We start from the raw sequence: 21,316 nt of genomic DNA on the forward strand, positions 1-21,316 counted from the left end.
TTAGCCTGCTTTTGTTGTGAAATGTCCTTATTTTTCCACCTATTTGAATGAATAGCTTTGCAAGATCATGTAACCTTGGTTGACAGTTGGTATCTTTCAGAACTTAGAATACATTGTTCCAAGCCCTTCTGGCTTTTAAAGTTTGTGTTGCGTAATATGCTGTTATCCTGTTACCCATTGTATGTGACTTGATTTTTCTCCCTAGCTGCTTTCAATATATTTGCTTTGGCTTGTATGTTTGGTAGTCTAATTATCATATGATAAGGAGAGGTTCTTTCCAGGTTTTGTTGGTTTGGTGTTCTAAAGGCTTCCTGTATCTGCATAGGTATCTCTTTCCCAATTGGGGGGAAGTTTTCCTCTGTGGTTTTGTTGAAAACCCCTACTATGCCGTTGGAGTGAAATTCTCCTTCTACTAACCCTGAATTCTTATGTTTGATCTTTTCATGGTGTTCTGAATATCTTGAAATTCCCATTCATACTTTCCTATTAGTTTGTCTTTCTCTTTTTTGGGCTCTATTAGATCCGCCACCTGGTCTTCTTGTTTAGATATTCTGTTTTCTCCTTAGTCCATTCTACTGGTGAGATTTTGTATAGGGGTTTTTTGTTTGTTTGTTTGTTTGTTTTAATTTCACTGACTGTGTTCTTCATTGCTAGTATTTCTGACTGGTTTTTCTTTATTATTTCTATTTCCTTATTTATGTCTTGTATTGACCTCCTTATATCATTAAATTGGTTTCCTGTGTCTTCTTTGATTTCCTCATTCATTCCTTTGATTTCTTCTTTGACTTCTTTGAACACATTTATAGTCATCCTTTTGAAATCTTTCTCAGGCATTTCTTCTAAATCAGTCTCACTGAGGTCAGTTCTGATACATTATTACTTTTTGGTAGATTTATATTGTCTTGATACTTTGTGTTTCTCATATTGTAATGTAGAGATTTTTGCATCTTGGATTAATTTAATGCTTGGATTTTCTAATTATCTGCAATATTATTAGATGTATCAATCAATATATCAATATCTTCAGGGTAAGAGCTTAAGATGCTAGATTTGGCCCTTAAGACTCTCAGGGTACCCACAAAAGTGACCCTAGGTGTTGGTTTTGCCTGTTATGAGAGTATTCAAGTAGGCTGATTGGAACAAAATACAAGCAAATTCTAAAATTTAACTAAACAATACACACATTCAATGCAAAACAGCACAGAGTATTTATGCAAGAGTAGGTATTATGGCAAACAGATCCTCTAACAATGTCACAGTCCCTAAAGGTGTATGTTGCCCCAAACCCTTAATCCTGTCAACTGGGAGGCTAAGATTTCTGGTCTGTAGAGTGCTCCAAGTCAACTTGTGACTAAGTGAGACCCTTCCCCAAGGAAGGATAGAAGAGGAAACAAAGGCACTATAAATTAGAAGCAACAAATGACAAGCCCAAAACATAGATTATTTTAAGAATGGCAAATCTGCCAGGCGTGGTGGCACACGCCTTTAATCCCAGCACTCAGGAGGCAGAGGTAGGAGGATCACCACAAGTTCAAGGCCACCCTGAGACTACATAGTGAATTCCAGGTCAGCCTGAGCTAGAGTGAGACCCTACCTCAAAAAAAAAAAAAAAAAAAAAAAAAAAGGAATGGCAAATCCGACCACCCATCAGATTTAACATATAACTTACTCTGACATGGAAGGTGCAATTAGCACTGCCAATGCAAGCCTATATACCAGGCTTATTTGGTGGTACTCACCTGGTGTAATTCCAGTGACTTTTGGGATGGCTTCGGTCTCAGTCATCCTGTGCGCCTTCTTGGGTCTCTGCTTGCTGTGCTGTGGGCTCAGGTAGGGTGGCGGGGCGCTGGGTCTCTGCGCTGATCGCGGTGCCGGGTGCTGTGCACGTGCAGGTCTCTGGTGCCTGCTGGTGCTTGTGCTGGCGGTGGGGGAGGGGACGCTGTGGATGGTGCTGAGGTTCTCCCACTGGTCCTCAGGATTCTCTTACTCAGGAGCCACTCTGTTGTTTTCTGCCACCCTCCCTTCACATTTCCTGAGTTTGCAAGAAGTCTGGTGTGGTGGAAAATCCCGTCACCTGGCTGTTCTGGTGGCCTAGACTGAGCCTGGCAGCTGCCAACGTGTGGACCTGGCGCTGCCATGCTGGAGCCGCTTCTGCCTGCTTCTGTGGTCTCTAGACGCTCCGGGTCTCTCCTACTTCTCTTCTGTGGTTGATGATTTATTATACACCTTCCCTTTTTAGAAGAGTACGTTTTGCTGGGGTTTGTTTTGTTTTGTTTTTTGTTTTTTTATTTTGGCTTTTTCTCCCCTAAGCTGCTTTGGCATGGTTCGTACACTGATGTAACAGGAAATCCCCACACTAAATACTAATTTTTTTTTTCACGTCAGACGGGTTATGTGCCAGAGCGTAACAAGGTTTAATGGGAGGCACACATCACACAAGAGTGTGAACACCCAATCATCACGCTTATGAACCAATAAAAGGATCCTAAATACTAATTTTTAAAAAGTGGAAATGTGGTAAAGAGTAAACCCACTTGGAGCTTGTAGTAGACAGTCTCAGGTCACTGGTATGAACTTCCAAACCAGGCAGTTATGAAGGAAGGGATATATATTGATGCTTACAGATCCAAAAGAAGTTCCATAATGGCAGAAGAAACTTGCCTTCTTTCACAGGTCTAAGCAGAGACAGAAAAAGCCACAAGCCACCACCAAAAAGCAAGCAAGTACGCTTCTGGAACTCCAAGCAAAGCACTCTCACTTTGCCTATCTTTAGACTGGAAGTCCAAATCCACGCCATACTTTAGAGCTGGACCCTAGGATCTAACTACAGTGACACCTCCCCCAGCTACGTGGCTGCAGATCTAAATTACAAACTGTAATAAAATCCTGAATATATTGGGGGCCATTTATTTAAACTACTACAGAGCTCAAGCCGTCATAAAATTGTGTGCTTGGGAAAAGAAGAGTTCCACTTTCGTCAGTATAGATTATGTAATGTTTGCAATAATAACCAACTTCAAAATCTGAGTGGTTCCAAATTATACAATGTCAATTACAATTCAGAAACCCAAATTAACAGAGGCTTCACCCTCTACAGCACCCCTGGCTAGCTGAACTGTCTACAACACATACTTATGTACACATGAGTCTGTTTTGTTCTATACAGTTCATAGAGAAAGGAAAACAGCTGGGTGTGGTGGTGCACGCCTTTAATCCCAGCACTCGGGAGGCAGAGGTAGGAGGATCACCATGAGTTCAAGGCCACTCTGAGACTACATAGTGAATTCCAGGCCTGAGCTAGAGTGAGGCCCTACCTTGAAAAAAAAAAAAAAAAGGAAAGACACACACCCTTGTATAAGTTTAAAAATTACCTATATGGCCTGATAAACAAAAGGAAATGAGATGCTCCTTCCCCAAAGACCCACGTGACCCTCACTGCCGTTGCTCATGTTGCTGACTCTACCTGGGGGAGGGGGGAGCAAAAAAAATCAACAACAACAACAACAAAAATAGAACTTCTTTAGTGACAGGATATGGACAGGGCTCTGATCCTAGAGGCACATGAAGGTCAGGAAGTGACCTGTCCACAGACAGACTCTGACTCACCATGCCCCTGCCATGCTGCAGACCATGAGTATAGGTCAGAGTAGAGCTTACTGGAGACTGGCAGTGCTGAGATGGGGGTGGGCAGCATTGGGGACCCCTACCCCTGGAATGACCAGAAAAGCAGAGGCTGACTTGCACAAGGCTGGCGATGGGCTGCCATGCTGTGGAAGTTGTCCCCCAAGTTCCCAGCTCTGGCATTCTGCTCAGGCCTAGACTCCACTAGCTCTGTGCCGTCGACACACCCACACTGGCGCAGACTGCAGACCTCTCACTCTTGCTCAGTCATGGCCAGGCCAGCCAAGTCCAAGAAACCAAGTAGGTGACACATCATTGCCACACTGGCTTACCTCCTTCTGGATGTGGTTGGGACTGGCCAGCCAAGTCCCAGGCTCTGGCCTTGGGCCACTCTGCCAGCCATCCACCCAGGGTGAGTCACTCTTCTTTGGAGGACACTGCCTTCCCCTGATGGAAGAGAATTCCAGAGTGTCAGAAAAGGCAAGATCTGAGAGCAAAGAAAGCATTTCCTTTTAAAAATGAATTCTGTTTTTATTTATTTATTTGAGAGAGAGAAAGAAAGAGGCATATAGAGATAGAATGGCTGCATCAGGGCTCCTAGCAACTGCAAACAAACTCCAGACACATGTGCCACCCTGTGCATCTGGCTTATATGGTACTGGGGAGTTGAAACTGGGTCCTTTGGTATTGCAGGCAAATATTTTAACCACTAAGCCATCTCTCCAGCCTGAAAGCATTTCTTCTTTAAAAAAAATATTTTAGGGCTGGAAGGATGGCTTAGCAGTTAAGGCATTTGCCTGCATAGCCAAAGGACCCAGGTTAGATTCCCTAGGATCCACGTTAGCCAGATACACAAGGGGGCACATGCATCTGGAGTTTGTTTGCAGTGGCTGGAGGCCCTGGTGCACCTATTCTCTCTCTTTCTCTCCCTCTTTATCTGTCAAATAAATAAATAACTAAAAATATTTTAAAATGTTTTATTGATTGATTGATTGATCGATTGATGAGAGAGAAAGAGGCATAGAGAATGGGCACACCAAGGCCTCTTGCCACTGCAAACAAAGTCCAGATGCATGTGCCACCTTGTGCATCTGGTTTTACATGGGTAATGGGAATCAAACCTGGGTACTTAGGCTTTGCAAGAAAGCACCTTAACCACTAAACCATCTCTTCAGCCTCAGAAAACACTTCTTTAAAAACAAAAGGTTGATGGCAATAGTAATATTTCCCTGACAGAGGTGATTCCATGTTCATGAATGTTTTCCCAGAGTGAGGCTCATCCGTTGTACACCAGATGTGCTGGCCCCTAAGTTTTCTCCAAATGAGGGAAACTTGGTTACATAATTTGTGATAGTGAAGGACTGTTTGTGCTTTTCCCTGAATAAAGAAAAAAAAATGTTGGACATGGTGGTGCACACTTGTTATAACAGTGGGGACATTGAAGTAAGAGGATTGTGAGTTTGAGGCCAGCCTGGGCTACGTAACCTTTCAAGCTCAGCCTAGGCTACATTGTGAAAACTTGTCTCAGAAAAGCAAAACATAACTAGGCATGGTGGCATGTGCCTTTAATCCCGGCACTCAGGAGGCAGAGTTAAGAGGATCACCATGTGTTCAAGGCCACACTGAGACTACATAGTGAATTCCAGGTCAGCCTGGGCTAGAGCAAAGGCAAAACACTGGAGCTGGCTGGAGAGATGGCTTAGCAGTTAAGGTGCTTGCCTGCAAAGCTAAAGGACCTAGGTTCACTTCCCCATGACCCACTTAAGCCGGATGCACAAGGTGGCACAGGTGTCTGGACTTCAGCAGCTGGAGAGCATGGTATGTCCATTCTCTCTCTCTTCTTCTCCTCCTCCTCCTCCTCCTCCTCCTCTTCTTCCTCCTCCTCCTCCTCTTCCTCCTCCTCCTCCTCCTCCTCCTCCTCTTCCTCCTCCTCCTCCTCCTCTTCCTCCTCCTCCTCCTCCTCCTCCTCCTCCTCCTTCTTCTCTCTCTCTCTCTCTCTCAAGTAAATAAAGATACTTAATAAAAAAATAAATGCAAAACATGCCGGGCGTGGTGGTGTAAACTTTTAATCCCAGCACTCAGAAGGTAGAGGTAGGAGGATCACTGTGAGTTCAATGCTACCCTGAGACCACAGAGTAAATTCCAGGTCAGCTTGGGCTAGAGCAAAACCCTACCTTGGAAAAAAAAAAATTAAAAACAAAACACTACAAAAAATATTAATACAAACCGGGCGTGGTGGCACACGCCTTTAATCCCAGCATGTAGGAGGCAGAGGTAGGAGGATCACCATGAGTTCAAGGCCACCCTGAGACTACATAGTGAATTCCAGCTCAGCCTGAGCTAGAGTAAAACCGTACCTCGGAAAAAAAAAATTTATACAGATGTTAAAATCAAAAACATATCTAGTGAAACTCCTTTTGGAGTTACACGATTCCTGAGGTTGGGCCTGGAAGCCCTCCTCATCCCTCGTGTCAATAAACGTACTCCCTCCCCACTGGCCTTTTTGTTTCCAGGCCCTGCCTCTGCTTGCAGGGTTCTCTGCTCCTGAGCTAAGCCCGTATGATCCCCTGTTTAAAGCACCTAGTTGCTCCATTGACTTCAAGATTGGGCTTCTGAGAAAAGGTCCTATCTGGGAACAGGTTGGAAATGAATCAAAGAAGTGGGGAAGTGAGACAGGGAGGGAAGAGTGCATTAAGGCAGATTATCCCTGTAGGACACAGGCTCAGAACTGTTGGGTCCCCCTGAGGTGTTCTGTAGAAGGTGCTTCAGGAAGGTCTGATGAGAGGAAGGGAAACAAATGTTTGCTCACCAAGGTCTGGCTTGGTTGAGGGTTGTCCTTGGGGTTCTGAGTATGCCACACTACCACTGTACCCAGGCTGGAGAAGCTTGTGTATTGTTGGAGAAAACTCTGAGGCATTTGAAGTAGGAATATATCAAGTGCTTGAGTGTCTCCCCATAGCCTCAGGGGTTTTTTGTTTGGTTGGTTTTTTGTTGTTGTTGTTGTTGTTGTTTGTTTGTTTGTTTGTCTTTGTTTTTCCAGGTAAGATTTCATTCTAGGAATTCACTATGTAGTCTCAGGCTGGTCTTGAACTCACAGTGATCCTCCTACCTCTGCTTCCCAAGTGCTGGGATTAAGGGCATGTGCCACCACGCCAAGCTTCTTGTTGTGTTTTTTGATAAAGGTTAAGGTTCCTAGTTAAGTCTCCTGCAGCGTGCTGGAAAAGGTATCACTGGGGGACAGATCTTATAGTCCAACCCTAAGGTGTGTTCAGAGCAGTTTAAGCTCTGGCTGCTAGTTTTTTTCTTTCTTGTTCCACCATTCATCATCAACATTTCTTTTCTTCTTTTTAATATTTTATTTATTCATTTGAGAGAGGAGAAGATAGAGCAAATGGGCATGCTAAGGCCTCTAGCCACTGCAAATGAACTCCAGATACATGCACTACTTTGTGCATCTGGTTTTATGTGGGTACTGGGAAATTGAACTTGGATTCTTTGGCTTTGCAGACAAGTGCATTGATCATTAAGCCATCTCTCCAGCCCTATTTTTTTCTTTAAAAAAAATTTATTGCCAGGTGTGGCAGTGCATGCCTTTAATTCCAGCACTCAGGAGGCAGAAGTAGGAGAATTACTGTGAGTTCAAGGCCAGCTTGGAACTACATAGTGAAGTCCAAGTCATTCTAGGCTAGAGTGAAACTCTACCTTGAAGAAACAAAAAAAAAAAAAAAAAAAACTTATGTATTTGTACATGCACGCCACAGCCTGCATGTGGAAGTCAGAGGACAAGCTCAAGATGTCTGCTCCACCTTCTTTGCGACATGGTCTCTTGTTACTGCAAACTGCCAGGTTGCAAACTGAATGTCAGACTTCAGGCTCTGCCTTCCAGTGTTGTGGGTGTGTTGAGATCACAGATGCATAGACCACTTTCTATCAGCTTTAAGTGGGCACTGGCGAATTGAACCCAGGCCAGAAGGCTTTGCAATCCAAGTGCCTTCAACTGCTGAGCCATCTTCCCAATCCCAAGATTCCTGTATAGCTTTTTTTTTAAAATATTTTATTTATTTATTTGAGAGCAACAGACACAGAGAGAAAGACAGACAGAGGGAGAGAGAGAGAATGGGCATGCCAGGGCTTCCAGCCTCTGCAAACAAACTCCAGACACGTGCGCCCCCTTGTGCATCTGGCTAACGTGGGACCTGGGGAACCGAGCCTCGAACCGGGGTCCTTAGGCTTCACAGGCAAGCGTTTAACCGCTAAGCCATCTCTCCAGCCCATCCTGTATAGTTTTATGGTTGTGAAGCCTACACTAGTTTCAGCAATCACATCTGAATACTAGATAAGCAGAAATATAGAAAAATACATCCTTGGTCAGCCATGGTAGTGCATGCATTCAATCCAAGCACTGGGGTGGCAGAGATAGGAGGATCATAGTGAGTTCAATGCCAACCTGAGGCTATATAGTGAATTTCAAGTCAGCTTGGGCTAGAACAAAACCCTACCTTGAAAAACAAAACAAAAAAAAAGAAGATCCTTATATATATGATAGCTAACACTTTTCTTTTTTATATTTTTTCATTTATTTGTTTATTTGACAGGGAGAGAGGAAGAGAGAGAGAGAAAGAGAAGAAGAGGCAAAGAGAAAGAGAGATAGGCACCTCAGGGGCTCTAATCACTGCAAATGAATTCCAAATGAATATGCCACCTTGTGTATCTGGCTTATGTGGGTGTTGGAGAATCAAACCTGGGTCTTTAGGATTTGTAGGCAAGCACCTTAACTGCTAAACCATCTCTCTGGCCTAACCCTTTCCTTTTAAAAAAGTATATTATATTATATTATATTAATTATATTATATTATATCATATTATATTATTTATTATTTATTTATTTGAGAGAGAAAGGAAGAGAATGGGTACACCAGGGCCTCTAGCCACCACAAATGAATTCCAGATGCATGTGTCACCTGTGCATCTGGCTTTACATGGGTACTTGGGAATTGAACCTAGGTCCTTTGGATTTGCTTGCAAGCACCATAATTTCTAAGCCATCTCTCCAGCCCCCAAGACTTTCCTTTTAAAGTAGCTCTCCCTCCAACAGTTTCTACCTATATTCTATTGGCCAGGACCTAGCTGTATGAACATACTTAGCCACAAGAGATGCTAGGAATTCTTTTGTTTGTTTTGGTTTTTTGAGGTAGGGTCTCAATCTAGCTCAGGCTGACCTGGAATTCACTATGTAGTCTCAAAGTGGCCTCCTACCTCTGCCTCCCAAGTGCTGGGATAAAGGTGTATACCACCATGCCCAGCTCTTGTTTTTTTGTTTTTTGAGGTAGGGTCTCACTCTAGCCCAGGCTGACCTGGAAGATTCACAGTCTCAGGCTGGTCTCAAACTCACAGCAATCCTTCTCCCTGGAAACTGTATGAGGTAGGTGCTAAAGACCTACTTGTCTGTTGCTTAGCTCTAATCTGTTGCAATAAATGGCAAAGGTAAGTTACCACAGGGCCTCCACACCACCTACTCCCCTCCCTATATGTGAACGTGGCAACCTACTTAAAAAGTACAGTATTCTCCTTTCTTTGAATCAGAACTGGCCTCTGTGACCTGGAGTGGAAGGGATGTTTCCGGAAGTCAGGTCCCAGTTCTAAGAAGCTTTACAGCCCTCATGTGGCCACTAAGTGTTAGGGTCCTTTGTAAAACAGAAATAAACAACCAAAAGACCAACTAATCCAGGAAAGCAAAGCTTGAGAAAATTGGCTTCATCACCCAGGAAAAAGTCCCACCCAGCCCACCTACTCTGACACCACCATGCTCAGCGATGTTGCAAGCGCAGACAGTGGTTCCCTCATCCAGGCATTAAGGAGAAAGCAGAATTTCATTACTGAGTAGTAAGACCCACAGGGTATTTGCATAAAAGAATTTTTATTCATTCTTTGTAAATAACCTGTCAGTGGTGGGGAGGTGTTCAAAGACCCCTATAGGAAGTCAGGCCTCTACGTTCTCCTCTTTCCTCGTTTTTTGGTTTTTAGTTCTTGAGCTCTCTCTCTCTCTCTTTTTAGGTAGAAACTTTGTCTGGACACATCACGTGTTGGTACCATCATTTTCCTACCTGCTCCTGTTCCACTGAGGGCCCTCCTCAGTGGGATTGCTGGTATTTTCCATGAGGTTGTGGGTTAGGAGTTGTAAGAGCAGCAGTCAGTCATTGTGGGTGGGGGAATGCCTCGGGATATGCTTTCCCACACTGTGACTCTTACAAGCTTTCCACCCCCTCTTACAAAATATTCCCTAAGCCTTGATGAGTGTGCTTTAAGTCTACTTTAGTGTTGAGCTCTCAGCAGCTTCTGGATTCTTCTTTGGTGCATTTTGAGTCTCCTCAGTGTCTGTCTCCATCATCCTGGTGCAGGTTGTCAGGCTCTGAGTAGAAGCAGCACGCTTGCTCATCTTGTTAATCCCCCAGTGGTTTCACCTGGGCCCCAGCTGCTGTGCTAGGGGTGATTCATCTGCTGACAGGAAATCAGCTGTCTGTTCTTGTCTTGATAGATTTTGTTTATCCTCAGTTCTCACTGCCTTCTGAAAAAGAAAAAGATTCTCCAACAGAAAGTGAAAGCAGCATAGGTTAACGGGGATAGGCATTGTTAATTTAGAGAGATTTTGATGAGTGTAGCCCTCTTTTGGTCAAAGACTAGTAGGTGCTTCTCACTAGAGTCCATAATCTTGATCTCCATAGGATTCTGACTCAGTTGTCAGTTCCCAGTTCCAGGCATGGGTACCTTTTCACTGAAATCTCATAGCCATAAGAGAGCCATTGGTTACCCACCTAGGCTGGGTGCATTTTTTTTTTTTTTTCCTGAGGCAAGCCTCAGTTGCTGAGTTTTATTCCTACCCACACAGAAGTCCAATCATTTGTAGCTAGGCTCCACATATGAGATAGAACATGTGACTGGCCCTTTTTTTGTTTTTGTTTTTGTTTGTTGGTTGGTTTGTCGAGGTAGTGTCTCACTCTAGCTCAGGTTGACTTGGAATTTACTATGTACTGTCAGGGTGGCCTTGAATTAATGGCAATCCTCCTACCTCTGCTGGGATTAAAGGGGTGCACCACCATGCCCAACCATGAGCCTGGCCTTTTTAATTTTTTTTTTTATTGTTAACTTCCATAACTATAGACAACACCCATGGTAATTCCCTCCCTCCCCCTTCCACTTTCCCCTTTGAAACTTCACTTGCCATCATACTCCTTCCCCCCTCTCAATCAATCTCTCTTTTATGTTTATTTATTTATTTACTATTTATTTATTTATTTTGAGAGCGACAGACACAGAGAGAGAAAGACAGATAGAGGGAGAGAGAGAGAATGGGCGCGCCAGGGCTTCCAGCCTCTGCAAACGAACTCCAGGCACGTGTGCCCCCTTGTGCATCTGGCTAACATGGGAACCAAGCCTCGAACTGGGGTCCTTAGGCTTCACAGGCAAGCGTTTAACCACTAAGCCACCTCTTCAGCCTTTATTTACTAATTTTTTTAATTCATTATTTTTATCAAAACTTCCAAAATTGTAGACAATAACCCATGGTAATTCCTTCTCTCCCCCCACTTTCCCCTTTGAAACTCCACTCTCCATCATATCCCTTCCCCATCTCAATCAGCCTTTCTTTTATTTTGATGTCATGATCTTTTCCTCCTATTATGATGGTCTTGTGTAGGTAGTATCAGGCACTGTGAGGTCATGGATATCTAGGCCATTTTCTGTCTAGAGGAGTGTGTTGTAAAAAGTCCTACCCTTTCTTTGGCTTTTAAATTCTTTCCGCTATCTCTTCTGCAATGGACCCTGAAACTTGAAAGGTGTGATAGAGATATTTCAGTGCTGTCACTTCTTCTCAGCACTATGGTGCCTTTTGACTATACATGCCAAGGTCACTGCCATCTGAAAAAAGAAGCTTCTCTAACCAAAAGTGAGAGTAGCATTAATATATGGGTATGAACATTAAGAGAAATGCTTACCAGGCTTGGTGAGTACAGTATATATGTTTAGCCAGACACAAGCAGATGTTACACCCCCTGGGCTCATGACTACCCCTTTTGTAGGTTTTCAGTATCAGGCATGTACTCTCTCCCATGGAGTGGGCCTCCAGTCAAATTAGAGAGCATTTGGTTTCCCCCATAACAGACATGCCACTATAGCACCTGTTGGCTCATTTGACCTGGGTGTCCAATTTTAAGGCTTGCAGTGTTCACTGGTGAGTATCTCTGTCAGACGTTGGCAGGGTCTGGGTTAAAGCAAACCTAAACTTTCTGACATGAAGGCCCCAGGCTATGGAGGGGTAGCAGCAGCCTGAGCCACAGTCCTATCTCAGGGATCTCCTTGGGGGTGGCAGTAAGACAGGATCCTCCCCTGATTCTTGGGGGTTGCAGTGAGCCTAGACCCCCAGACAAAATCCTGGGCCCCAAGTTTTGTAGGGAGTAAAGCCACTCCCTCTCCAAGCATGGGATACCTGGACTTTCAGAAGAAACTGCTTATCTTCAGACCCTAGATCACCTGACCCATCATTGCCTACATACTGGAATGAATGTCTCCATAGACTAGCAATCTTTAAATCCACCAATCCCCTTAGGGTCCATTTCCCACCCTCATATGTTTATAAATCCATTTTCCCTGACAATAAACCAAGAACTGTTCACCCGGAACTGACTCCTAGGAGTGAGTCACACGCACACAACCTTGGTCTCCATGGTTGCCTGGGATGCCTTCAGGGGAACCACGGCTGGCCTGAAGCAAGAACCCAGGAACCCACATATCTCCACTGGTGATTTCTCTCTCTCCCATTGAACTGCATGCAGTATAGCTTATTCCAGCTTTCTGTCAGCTGGTCTACATGGAGGAGGTTTTTAGCTCAGCTCCAGCAGGATTTCTCAGTGACCTTGCAGTCCAAGTATGTGGAGTCTTCAGCAATAGAATCTTACAATCTATTCCTGGTGGGAAGCCAAGGGCCTCGGCAATGCCCTGCAATGTTTTGGGGATATCAGGGACCTCCCTGGCCAACAACTAACTGGAAGGTATCCCATCCCTGGCACTGAAAATTTTCTAGTAACAATCTATGGCTTCTGGGTGTTCCATTGCCCAAAATCGTAGGTTTCCATATAACTTATTTATATCCTCTTAGATTTTGATTAGCCCTCCCTCCACCTTTCCTTTATTCAATCTTTTCCCCTGACCTCATTTAGGCCTTTTCACCCCCATTAATCTGTTCTTCTACTTACATTTATACAATACCATCCTCCTTCCCTTTCTATTCACTTTATATTCCTTCATAGCTTATTGGCCTCAGTTGCTGAGTTTTATTCCTACCCACACAGAAGTCCAATCATTTGTAGCTAGGCTCCACATATGAGATAGAACATGTGACATTTGGCTTTCTGGGCCTGGGTTACCTCACTTAGTATAATCCTTTCCAGATCCATCCACATTCCTGCAAATTTCATAATTTCATCTTTCTTTGCTGCTAAGTAGAATTTGAATATATAAATGTAGATCTTCACTATCCACTCATCAGTTGAGGGACATCTAGGCTGGTTCCATTTCCTAGCTATTATGAATGGAGTGGAAATAAACATGGTTGAGCAAGTATCTCTAAGGTAGTAAGATGAGTCCTTAGGATATATGCCTAGGAGTGGTATAGCTAGGTCATATGATAAATCTATTTTTAGCTCTCTCAGGAACCTCCACAATGATTTCCACAATGGCTGGGCCAGATTGCATTCCCACCAACAGTGTAGAAGGGTTCCTCTTTCTCTGCATCCTCACCAGCATTTATGGTCATTTGTTTTCATGATGGTAGCCATTCTAACAGGAGCAAGATAGAATCACACCATAGTTTTAATTTCCCTGATGACTAGGCATGTAGAACATTTTTTTAGATGTTTATATGCCATCTGTATTCCTTCTTTTGAAAACTCTCTACTTAGTTCCATAGCCCATTTAAAAAATATATTTTAGGGCTGGAGAGATGGCTTAGCAGTTAAGACATTTGTCTGCGAAGCCAACGAACCCAGGTTCCATTCCCCAGGACCCACGTTAGCCAGATGCACAAGGGGCACACGCATCTGGAATTCGTCTGCAGTGGCTGGACGCCCTGGCACGCCCATTCTCTCTCTCTCTCTCTGCCTCTTTCTCTGTCTGTAACTCTCGAATAAATAAATAAAAATAAACCAAAAAAAAGTTTTAAAAAATATATTATTTATTTATTTATTTGAGAGACTGGAAGAGAGAGCAAGGGAGAATGAGTGTGAGGGGGTCTACAGCCACTGCAAACAAACTCCAAATGCATGCACCACCTTGTGCATCTGGCTTACATGGGTCCTAGGAATGTGTCCTAGGGAACTGAACCGAGGTCCTTTGGCTTTGCAGGCAAGCACCTTCACTGCTAAGCCATCTCTCCAGCCCCATAGCCCATTATTTTTTTTAAAAACAACCAAAAAACTTTTTATTTCAAAATATAAAAGGGTATATAATTAAAACTGTGAAATTGCACAAGAGTACTAATTAGGGGAATTAAGCTTTAAAAATCAAGGCCTTGGGCTGGAGAGATGGCTTAGTGGTTAAGCGCTTGCCTGTGAAGCCTAAGGACCCCGGTTCGAGGCTCGGTTCCCCAGGTCCCACGTTAGCCAGATGCACAAGGGGGCGCACGTGCCTGGAGTTCGTTCGCAGAGGCTGGAAGCCCTGGTGCGCCCATTCTCTCTCTCTCCCTCTATCTGTCTTTCTCTCTGTGTCTGTCGCTCTCAAATGAATTAATAAAAAATTTAAAAAAAAAATCAAGGCCTTCCTCTGTTATAAAGTGTTTTTCCTCAGCACACATTAAATTGGTTCCAAATCATCTCTAGATGTAAGTCCACAATGAGATCCCCCCACACCTCTCCTCAATACCTGCTAAGCAGGAGCGCTACCTTTGCTACTTGCTACACTCTACATTAAATTATCTCTAAAATGACTTGATACAGATCAAATGGCATTAACTGAAGTACAATCTCAGTAATGATAAATACATTTCATTATTTATTTAGATGTTTAAGCTCTTGCACTAAGTTTTTACAAGCTGGTGAACACTGACAAATTATTTCTCCCACAGAACTACAACCACACATTCCTAGACAGTATAAATATATGGTTGCACTCACATTAAAACACGTCACCATTTTATGGGCTGGAGAGATGGCTTAGCAGTTAAGCGCTTGCCTGTGAAGCCTAAGAACCCCGGTTCGAGGCTCGGTTCCCCAGGTCCCACGTTAGCCAGATGCACAAGGGGGCACACGTGTCTGGAGTTCATTTGCAGTGGCTGGAAGCCCTGGCACGCCCATTCTCTCCCTCTCCCTCTATCTGTCTTTCTCTCTGTGTCTGTCGCTCTCAAATAAATAAATAAAAAATGAACAAAAAAATATTTTAAAAAAACACGTCACCATTTTATCAATTACATAATAAAACAAATTATCAAGTATCCAATTATTAAGTTACATAGCTCAAAAGGCATATAAAATATTAGATGTCTGCTCAGTTCGTTAGCAGACCCCACTTTTTTGCAAGTTTGGAAAGAGGAAAATCATAATTCAAACAAACAAACAAAAAGCTGGTAAAGAACTTTTGTTAAATATGGAAAAAATTAAGTATTTCAGAAATTTTGATTAAGAATTGCTGGGCTGGAGAAATGGCTTAGCTGTTAAGCGCTTGCCTGTGAAGCCTAAGGACCCTGGTTCGAGGCTCAATTCCCCAGGACCCATGTTAGCCAGATGCACAATGGGGCGCAAGCGTCTGGAGTTCGTTTGCAGTGGCTGGAAGCCCTGGTGCACCCATTCTCCCTCCCTCCCTCAATCTCTCTCTCTCTCTCTCTCTCTCCCCCTCTTTCTCTGTCTGACACTCTCAAATAAATAATAAACAAAAAAAAATTTAAAAAAAAGAATTGCTTACAACAAAGCATCTCTACCTTTATAAACATTTACTAAATTAAAGAGCACATTCTCTGCTATACAAGACATTGAACAGCCTCTCTCCCATTCTTTCTTCAGGCCCTCCCTGTTCATGTGCACCTCAGAGTGCAAACATTAAATTAACTATAAGGCTTTTTGTTTGTCTGGAGACATTAAAGACATGTGCTTCTTCAACAATGCAGATTTTCAAAATGGAGGTTTTTCCATAACAGCATAAAAGACAGAATGACATTAAATAATCACAATAATCACCAAAAGAGTTGGTTAAAAAAAAAAAATCAACACTTGAGCAAATCTGATGTGTGGGAAATGTAAACATAAAGTGAGCAAAAAACTATATATACAGACCCTACATTTGAAATGACTGAAGGAATGAACCACCCCGGGTCTAGTGTCCTTAGCTCCTGAACGTTGGTTCTGTGTGATACTAAAAATGTACAATGTTGTGCTGAACATTAGCTTTGGCAACTAATTGTCCTACAAGTCTTATGTACTGACAAGATTCTGCCGCAGGGAACATTTAAAGACACCCATGGCCACATGATTTTAGGAAAGGTCAATTGGTGCAAATAATAATCACATTTTAAATGCTAACCAGCAAGAATCTTTTGCTAAGTGTCCAAATAAGTTGATCATAACCCAAACTTAGAGGTTGCAATTCTGTCAAGCTTATAGCCTGGGAAAACATTCCTATGGACTTCATTAGCATTATTCACCAAGCCAAAATGTTGGCTAATTATGTATGACAAAACAAGTCTTGTCTGAAGTTCCACATCCAAGGCAATAGCATCAGGCACCCCAGTTTTATTGGATACAACAGTTGTTTCTATGACCATTGGAGTCTTTGAAGCGCAGCCACATTTTAGGAGGATACTTCTCCAAATACAAAAGTTGCTTGCTGTTGAAAACACCACACCGCTTTCTGGAAGGAAAAGAAGTTGCTGTGGTCAATAAACAGGATGTGTCTTATGAATTGTACTGCATCTTCATATTTCATACCACCTTCAATTAATGCTAGGGCAACAAGCACTGGAGCTCTCCCAAGTCCTGCAACACAATGCACAACAATACAACAACCAGGTTCTTCACGAAACTTGATTTTTACAAGACTTAACCAGTCATCAACAATCTGGTTGGAAGGTGGTGCACCATCATCAAAAGGCCAATCAAGAACACGAATGCCTTCTTTCTCCACAAGAGCAGTGTCGTCGTAAGTTGCTTCACGTACTCTTACTATTGTGGTCACTCCATACTTCCTAAGTTCCTCTGTAAATTTATTTAAGGTTGCATTGGTTGGATAAGGAATCTCATGTTCTTGTATGTGACTTCCACCGGAGCAGGGCGGTTCATTCGAGCCATGTTAATTTAGTTTAAAAAACAAAAAAAAAAAAAAAACAAACAAACAAACAAAAAAAACACCCAATAGGGTTATGAAAGAATTAAAAAAAAAACTGAATACAGAAATGGAGCAAAAAAAAAAAACAAAACACTGACGTCTACTTCAATATACTCCACTTGAACTTCTCAGTGCTTTTGAGTATGGAGCTGAGAGAAATGGGAAATGAAATGAACCTCCTAACAAGCAGCAGCAACTCTTCAATCCAGTAATACTGAGGCAATACAAAGAAGTGCACTGACGTTTACCCCATCCAGGTGTGAGCTCTTGCTAAAGCTGTGGATCTCACGTCAACGCTGCTGTGTCCAGGCTAACCACTCTTATGGGGGCTTCTTGGTGGAGTAGTAATGGGTCTCTACAGTTCACTTGTCTGCATAGAGGTCGTGCTGTGCCTGGCAGTAATCTCCACTGCCCTTCAGAAACTCCATAAATGCGTGACCAAGAACACCACAGAACTGAGGAATATGTCTACTCATCGAAGATTGTGGCCTAATCATACAGCGGGCCCGAGGCGCGGTGGCGGCAGGGCAGGAGGCGGCGGCGGTGCAGGCGGCGGGGCCAGACGACCATGCAGTGACGGCTCGGCGGGAAAGAGGCGTCGCCCGCCAGCCCGCAGCCACAGGGGCCAATGCGCGCTGAGGCCCCCATAGCCCATTTTTTAATTGGGTTGTTTGATTTCTTATTTAATTTTTTGAGTTCTTTATATATCCTAGATATTAATCCTCTAGCAGATGTATAGCTGGAAAAGATTTTCTCCCAGTCTGCAGGTTGCCTCTTTGCTCTAGTCACAGTGTCCTTTGCTTTCTAATTTCATGACATCTCAGCAGTTTATCCATGGTTTTATTTCCTGAGCAATTGAGGTTATATTCAGAAAGTCTTTGCCAAGACCAATATGGAGAAGCATTTTCCCTACTTTTTCCTCTAGCGCTTTCAGTGTTTCAGGTCTGATATTAAGGTCTTTGGTCCATTTTGGACTTATTTTTTTTTGGTTTTTCAAGGGTTTCCCTGTAGTCCAGCCCCGCCCCGCGTCCCGTCCCCCGCCGTCCCTGGTCAGCCGGTGCTTTACACTTACGTGATGCCCGGATATTGCGCAGCGATTTGCTGCAAGAACCTCCGGGGGCGAAACAATAAAGACCGGAAGCTGAGCTTCTATCCGTTTCCTCTACCTGACAAAGAAAGACTTGAAAAGTGGCTAAAGAACATGAAACGAGATTCTTGGGTTCCCAGTAAATATCAGTTCCATTGTAGTGACCATTTTACTCCTGTCTCTCCTGACATCAGATGGGGTATCCGTTATTTAAAGCAAACTGCAATTCCAACAATATTTTCTTTGCCTGAAGACCGTCAGGAAAAAGGCACTTCTAAAAAAAAAGGCTCAGAAGAAGAGACTGGGAGATGAAAGAGAAATGTGCCTAAAAAGTAAATCTGAAGAATCATTTTTATCAAATGAAGCCGAGAAAAGTATAGTTAACATACAAATACTCCCTCATCATACAGAATTACTTGATTCACCTGCCATGGTGAAGCCATCAGCAGCAAAACTAGGATTGATGCAAAATAATATGTTAACTCCTAATCTAGTTAAGCAAGATACTGAAAATCCAGAATCTACCTTGAAAGCCTCAATACACCAAAATGTAGGTATAAGTGTTTTTTTTTTTGCATCTTCTGCAAATCTAAATTCAACAACTATTACTTTGACAACTTCAAATTCAGAAGAAATTTCTAAACCTGCAGTTAATCTTTTCGTACCAGCCCCAAAAGTAACCATGACAATGGAAGACACAGACATTGAAGATTCCTTCTGTAAGGATGTAGACCGTGATGCAGAAGTTTTACATATTGAACATTCTTAGCAGACAAGACGTGAACAGGGAACATCTTTGGCCAAAAAGTCTCTAAACTCCATTCAAAGGTCACTCTTCTTGAGCTGCAAGAACAACAAACTCTAGGAAGATTGAGATCTCTGGAAGCTCTTGTAAGCCAGCTAAAGCAGGAAAACTGGCTACCTGAGGAAGCTGTCAAGATTATAGAAAACTACTTCACAACATATAAAGTCACTGTGATATAAAGAGGTTGTAAGGCTACCATTTTATAGATGCCTTTTCCAACTAAACCAAATCATGTTAAGTGTATTTTTTTTTCCTGTAGATAAGGTTCTTACACCATGAAAGTGCGCTAATGTTACTTAATTGCATCCTATTCTAAATATGCTTATTATAAGATGAAAAACTAGTTTTTGGGCTGAAGAAACATTTTTAGACTTGATAATTTTCCAAACTATAATTAAATTAAAACAGTAAGATTTAATTTATAAAATGGGGGGGAAAATATATGGTTAAAACAGCCCAGACCAGATCAGTTCTGGTTCTCTCACTGGCATATCTGACTTGAGAAAGCTGTTTATCAAGCTTGAGCCTCAGAGGGCTGGGAATGTAGCTCAGCAACAGTGCACTTGCCTAGTTTTGAAAGACCTTGGGTTTGTGCACTACTGGGAGTAGGAGAGGACTCTCAGTCCCTAATCTGTAAAATAAGGGCACATCTAGATCATTAAGAATCTATTTATCGGGCTGGAGAGATGGCGTAGCGGTTAAGCACTTGCCTGTGAAGCCTAAGGACCCCGGTTCGAGGCTCAATTCCCCAGGACCCACGTTAGCCAGATGCACAAAGGGGTGCACGCGTCTGGAGTTCATTTGCAGTGGCTGGAAGCCCTGGCACGCCCATTCTCTCTCTCTCTCTCTCTCTCTCTCTCTCTCTCTCTCTCTCTCTCCCTCTATTTGCCTCTTTCTCTCACTGTCACTCTCAAATAAATAAATAAATAAATCTTTTAAAAAAAGATACTATTTATCAATAAAATAAAAGAATCCATTTATAGTTCCCTTTCTATATTTTATCTCTTTTAAATTTTTATTAGCATTTTCCATGATTATAAAAAAAATCCCATGGTAGTTCCATCCCCCACACACACTTTCCCTTTGAAATTCCATTCTCCTTCATATTACCTCCCATCACAATCATTGTACTTACATATATACAATACCAACCTATTAAGTACCCTTCTCCCTTCCTTTCTTTTCCCTTTATGTCTCCTTTTTAACTTACTGGCCTCTGCTACCAAGTATTTTCATTCTCACGCAGAAGGCCAATCATCTGTAGCTAGGATCCATATATGAGAGAGAACATGTGGCGCTTGGCTTTCTGGGCCTGGGTTACCTCACTTAGTATAATCCTTTCCAGGTCCATCCATTTTTCTGCAAATTTCATAACTTCATTTTTCTTTACCACTGAATAGAACTCCATTGTATAAATGTGCCCCATCTTCATTATCCACTCATCAGTTGAGGGACATCTAGGCTGGTTCCATTTCCCAGCTAGTATAAATTGAGCAGCAATAAACATGGTTGAGCACGTACTTCTAAGAAAATGAGATGAGTCCTTCGGATATATGCCTAGGAGTGCTATAGCTGGGTCATATGGTAGATCAATCTTTAGCTGTTTTAGGAACCTCCACACTGTTTTCCACGATGGCTGGACCAGATTGCATTCCCACCAGCAATGTAGAAGGGTTCCTCTTTCCTCATCCCCGCCAACATTTATGATCATTTGTTTTCATGATGGTGGCCAATCTGACAGGAGTGAGATGGAAACTCAATGTAGTTTTAATCTGCATTTCCTTGATGGCTAGTGATGTAGAACATTTTTTTAGATGCTTATATGCCATTCGTATTTCTTCCTTTGAGAATGCTCTATTTAGCTCCATAGCCCATTTTTTGATTGGCTTGTTTGATTCCTTATTATTTAACTTTTTGAGTTCTTTGTATATCCTAGATATTAATCCTCTATCAGATATATAGCTGGCGAAGATTTTTTCCCATTCTGTAGGTTGCCTCTTTGCTTTTTTCACTGTGTCCTTTGCAGTGCAAAATCTTTGTAATTTCATTAGGTCCCAGTGGTTAATCTGTGGTTTTATTGCCTGAGCAATTGGAGTTGTATTCAGAAAGTCTTTGCCAAGACCAATATGTTGAAGGGTTTCCCCTACTTTGTCCTCTAGCAGTTTCAGAGTTTCAGGTCTGATGTTAAGGTCTTTAATCCATTTGGATTAATTCTTGTGCATGGCGAGAGAGAAAAATCTATTTTCATCCTTCTGCAGATATATATCCAGTTTTCAAAACACCATTTGCTGAAGAGGTTGTCTTTTCTCCAATGAGTATTTTGGGCATTTTTATCGAATATCAGGTGGCTATAGCTACTTGGGCTTACATCTGGGTCCTGTATTCTGTTCCACTGATCTACATGTCTGTTTTTGTGCCAGTACCATGCTGTTTTTGTTACT

General features: G+C 42.6%; 1 non-coding gene and 3 pseudogenes across 1 annotated transcript; 2 read left to right on the plus strand and 2 right to left on the minus strand.

Moving 5' to 3' along the window:
- Positions 1-2,379: 2,379 nt before the first annotated feature.
- On the minus strand, positions 2,380-2,484 carry LOC123463264. The gene has a single exon (XR_006638850.1). It is a non-coding gene; the product is annotated as a small nucleolar RNA U13 (small nucleolar RNA).
- Positions 2,485-4,842: 2,358 nt separating this feature from the next.
- On the plus strand, positions 4,843-4,997 carry LOC123463279 (annotated as a pseudogene).
- An 11,350-nt stretch (positions 4,998-16,347) lies between these two features.
- On the minus strand, positions 16,348-16,964 carry LOC123462956 (annotated as a pseudogene).
- Positions 16,965-18,058: 1,094 nt separating this feature from the next.
- LOC101597683 lies at positions 18,059-18,839 on the plus strand (annotated as a pseudogene).
- The last annotated feature ends 2,477 nt before the right edge of the window (positions 18,840-21,316 follow it).

Source organism: Jaculus jaculus, chromosome 8 (genome assembly GCF_020740685.1).
Source record: "Jaculus jaculus isolate mJacJac1 chromosome 8, mJacJac1.mat.Y.cur, whole genome shotgun sequence".
Taxonomy (NCBI): domain Eukaryota; kingdom Metazoa; phylum Chordata; class Mammalia; order Rodentia; family Dipodidae; genus Jaculus; species Jaculus jaculus.